Source organism: Lycium barbarum, chromosome 6 (genome assembly GCF_019175385.1).
Source record: "Lycium barbarum isolate Lr01 chromosome 6, ASM1917538v2, whole genome shotgun sequence".
NCBI classification, from domain to species: domain Eukaryota; kingdom Viridiplantae; phylum Streptophyta; class Magnoliopsida; order Solanales; family Solanaceae; genus Lycium; species Lycium barbarum.
The window spans coordinates 39,100,459-39,105,927 of NC_083342.1; positions in this window are offsets into that span (position 1 = coordinate 39,100,459).

Here is a 5,469-nt window from a genome sequence, read left to right on the forward strand (position 1 = left end):
AGGGTATGTGCATGTTGGCCGTGAGTATGTGTTGAAATATAAATAATATGAATTGAATTTTATGTGGTAATCTAGTTGTGGTTATGGTGGAATTTGCATTTGAAATGAAAGTTGAATGAATTTGTGGAAGTTGGAAAACATAGTGTGTGGCCGTGTGGTGTGATGTGGATTATGGAAAGCGAATTAAATTTTCTTTAGTATGTTAATTGTGTTATTGTGAAGTGAATGGAAGAATAATGGGTTTTGTTGTTATGGAAGAATCGTTGTTAAGATGTTGTTGGAAATTATGTAACTTTGTTGTAACTTATGTAAATATGGAAATGAAAGTAGTAAGAGGTAAATTAGGATTGTCATTGATGAAGTTGGAAGATATGAATATGTCATGAACATGCTTGCTAAAAGATTGGAAGTTGTGGGTGAATTATGTCTTTGACAGGAGACTCGTATATTGTGTATACTTTATGTATATTTGGTGAAAACGATATGACATGCCTCCGAATCATGTTGTAATGGCCTTGATAAGTGATGAATATGAAAATGGTAAGATTGGTTTGGAAATGTAAGGTCGGAATGAAAGATGTGATGTTATGTTGGAAAGATGGCTAGTATGCCATATTATATGTTTTGTAATACTTGTTGTTGTTATTGATGTTGTTGCTTGGTTGCTGTGTTGACATATTAAGCCGAGCTAAGTCCCGGCGTGTTATATGTATAGGGGAAATGCTGCCGAAATTTCGGTAGGCAAATATGTGCTTAAGTTTGGCGTCTAAAGGCTTGAATTGACAATGGGTAAACTTGACCATTTGTAGATTTTGGACGAAATTGGAAGTGAAGCTAAGCGAGCATAAGGCGCAATTGAGGTATGTAAAGCCTTCCCCTTTATTCTTAGGCATGTTCTGAACATAATAGGCTCGGCCGCGAGCCTTAAATACGACTCCGTTCCTCGGAATTCAAGATGGAAATCCGCTCCAATTCCTTCAGTAAGATTGAATCACTTTCCTTATAACTTGTCCCCAAAGTGAACTTTTGTATGCAATCTTCCCAAACGGAGTCGCCTAAGATTGAACTTTTGTATGGAAATTCGCTCCACAGTGAACTTTTGTATGGAAATCCGCTCCAATTCCTTCAGTAAGATTGAACTTTTGTATGCAATCTTCCTTAATACTTCCAAATGACTATGGATGACCTCATAAGGTCTATTATCAGTAATTTACGCATGTCGCCTCGAGTTGGTCCGAGGTGGGCCCACGGAGCCCCGATACCTATTGTATGACCTAAATTATCTTATTTCTGTCCGTTTTGCACAAACAACATCTGAACTATTATTCTGATCACGATATGACTACTTTTAATATAAATCTTGCAAAATGGTTTTGACATCTGAAAATCTGATTCTGTTATAATCTGTCATGCCTTCCCAAGTAGGATATAGACGCGTATTATGAACGCTATCCGAATACTCTGATTTGACTCGCCATTTGGCCTACTTCAGTTTGATTGAGTCGGTATAACGATCCGTATGTATGTGGTTTCTCATTAATCTGTTCGTGGATGTCTCAAAGCTTCCTTTCACCAGATCCCGGGCCGGTTTATATCGTGCGGATGGGCCGCCGAGTCCCTTTGTCGGGGGCCCGGTCCCATGTATGAATCCCGAAGTATGATGTGTCCGGTTCCGGGGTACTGTGGTATATGTCCGTCCCCGGTTACCGTGTATATGAATTACGAAGTATGATGTGTCTGGTTTCCCGGCGTGTGATCTGTCCCCGGGGTTACCGTGGTTATGATATGATGTGTTATGTGATGGAGATGTTCGAAGATATGAAATCTTCTGAAATACGATGTGCTGTGGCGCCAAAGGCAGGAGTGGCGACCACGTTTCTGTACCCTATGTATGATTCTGTTTGTCCATCTGGATTTTGATTCTGTCTGTCCGTATGGATTCTGATTCTGTCTGTCTGTATGACTTATGATTCTGTTTGTCCGTTCGGATTATGATTCTGTCCGGTATCCTTCCGTCTGTCTGTCTGAATTATGACTCTTCCGGTATACCTCTGTCTGTCTGTTGGATTATGATTTCGTTCGCTATATTTCTGTGCTTCTGATTTAGACTATGATTATGTTGTGATATTTTCGCTTTACATACTCGGTACATTTTTCGTACTGACCCCCGGTTCTTCGGGGACTGCGTTACATGCCCGCAGGTACAGACGCACCCGGTGATACGCCGCCAGTCTAGGGCACCGATTCTGCTATTTTGGAGAGCTCCTTCGGTCCGGAGAGTGTACTTTTGGTATATATCTTCTGACATCTGTATATTCTGTACGTATGGTAATTCTGGGTACGGCGGGGCCCTGTCCCGTCATATGATTCTGTATGTCTGTTAGAGGCCTGTAGATATGTATGTGGGTTACGGGTTGCTACGATTCGGGTAGGTACGTACGATTTTGTGACTCTGTCCGTTATGTTAGCCTCATCGGCCTATATGAAATTTCAGCATGTTCGGGTATGTGTATGTTATAGCGCGCGCTACATTTGTATTGGCTTAAGTCTGTATACAGCTAGTGTGAATTATCTGTCTGGTATGCCGATTCTGTCAGGTAGGTACGTTTGGGTATCCAGTTAGGATACCAGTCGCGGCCCACGGGGTTGGGTCGTGACACAAACATACAGGCCATTTAGGCCGCATCCAAATCTGATAGATTGGCGGAATCTACATCGCCAGATACATGCACGTGTACAGACAACTAGGCCGTTTTGGCCATAATAGCAAACGGAACCGCATTAAGACGTAGATCATAGACAAACGGACACACACATGACCCATTACCCACATATTGGACTACAGGCCTCTACAAACCATAACGGAATCATATGACGGGACAGGGCCCCGCCGTACCCCAAATGGTCAAATATACAGAAGCATATACATCACAAAAAAATGTGTACCAACATATGGGCTCCGGATCAAAGAAGCACTCTGTAATAGCAGAATGTGTGGCCTACACTGGCAGATCACGAACCTCTGTACCTGCGGGCATGAAACGCAGCCCCCGAAGAAAGAGGGTCAGTACGAAAGATGTACTGTGTATGTAAAGCGTAAAGTACAGAAATCCAAACCATAACTGAAGTGAAAGGTACAGAGAGAGAATACCGGATCAATATATCAAACCTGTACTGAAGATATATGTACATAATGCAAATAGAAAATCATGCATAAGGCTCAGGAACGTGGTCACCACTCCGACGCTGGTACCACAACACAGCATACTCCAGAAGGTTTCAAATCTCCGTACACCCCGAACACAACATATGATCACATCACATCATATCATCAAAACATATCATAAGCCATATCACAGCATAACTCCATAAACGGAACCCGACCCTATGGCGAGGTCTCGGGAACCGTAACACATCATACTGCCGAATATATCACAGTGCGCACGATCACAAACCGGCCCGGGAACCGGCGAACGATATCATAGTAATAGGCACGAGCAGAGTAGTGCGGAAACCATATGCATATACACGATTAAATTCCAAGACTCGACAAATAAATACACATATATATATACATATTGAGATCAGAAAGTTCAAAATAAGTATCGATTCTGTCAGAATTAGTATACAAAAGATATGAGCCTTTAAATTTACAAAACTTTCGAAAAATACCTCATGAGCCATTTTCTGAAAATTTAGGGTCGTTCACATTTAGGAGCTTTCAAATAACTTATGGAACAAATCAAACGGAACCTTAAATTCATAGGCAAAAGTCCCCTCTTTATATCATACGAAAGTAGATTAAGTAAGGCAAACGAAGGAAGTCGCGGGGCTAGTGGGCCCACCTCGTGTCAAGTCGAGGTGGCGGACATAAATTACGAACATTAGGCTCTATGGAGTCATCCGTGTAAGTTTCAAAACGATTCTATCACACTTGTGCAAATTATGGATGTTCGAATAGTTTTCCAACAAAACATAAGAATTATAATTCAATTACCTTGAATGAATAGTACCTAAAATCAGACTCGGATTTCCATGAACAGAACTGCCCCCGAGACTCAAATCTCAACCTAGTATGTCTAGGACATGCCAAAAGAAGGAAAGGGATAGCTTTACATACCTTTCCCGCTTCCTACACGTCTCCAAAATCAAGTCTCAAGTTCGCCAAAATCTACAATTTGGTCACAATTACCAAATGTGAGTTATAAGCTCCTAAGAATTCAACTTAACATCATATTTGTCTACCGAAATTTCGGCAGCATTTCCCCTATAAATTCAACATCCCCGAGACTTAGCTCGGCCATAATATCAACAACAACACCCACAACAATGCCAACAACATCAACAATCGCAATAAAACGCATCCTAACATAATTATTCTTCCTTTCTACATAAGGCAACAATTTCCATTCCACCTTCACAATTTCAAGCTAATAGCAACATTTTCCATATTCATTAACTAACTCAAGATTACTCAAATATATTTCAATAGTATTTCAAACAATATTCAAGGATTCAAGCCATTCCGCCAATTCCATATTCCATTCGGAACTTCTATAAATGCAACGAAACTACCAAATAGCATTGTTTTCTTCCAAATTCATCAACAACACAACAGTCCACATTTTACAATTTTTCTCCCATTACTACATAAAACTATATTAAAACGTATAATTTCCCATAACAACATACAACCAATTTCAATACCGACTTAATCATTAAACCTTTATTTACATCATAAATGCCACAACGACCCAACTAACAAGCTAAATAAAATTTAATTCATCATCCCATGGCACCATACCACACACGGCCACACACCCACTTACACACCCACACAGCCAAACACACACACACCACAATTCCGTAATTCTCATGCAACTCTAATCACTATAACGTATAAACTTATTCCACAACATAAAAGAATAAAATTATTACCTTTTTCTTCAAACTTCCACTTTCCGCAAACGGAGTTTTCTCGCTTAACTAATTATACCACGTCGGAGAGCGTCTTGAGCTTAGTAGGAATACAAGAAAATTATGATTTTTGGACCAAAAGTTGAAGAGCAAAAATTTTTCCTTTTCTTTCTTCAATGGCCGAATGGCCTTTTATTTTTCTCTCAATTTTTTTTACTTTGTTTCTTGAACTTTCTAATGGGGAATGACTAATAGTCCCTTATATTTATTTGTCACATGATCATCATGTGACATGGGCTTGGGCGAAGGCTTGTTGGCCGGCCACCCCCCTAATATTTGGGCCTCAATTTCCTCTTATTTTTTTTAGCCCAATTAATTATAAATCCTATTTTGTAATTCCCAAAACTAATTTCCGAAATTTCAATTTGTCCCTTGGCCTTCTTCCGTACTTCCGCTTCAAAAATTTCCAAGAATATCACACATATTTTAAATAAAGTAAAAACACTGCCTCATTTCCCACAAGTCAAGATTATCCCATGTTTTTCAAACGCG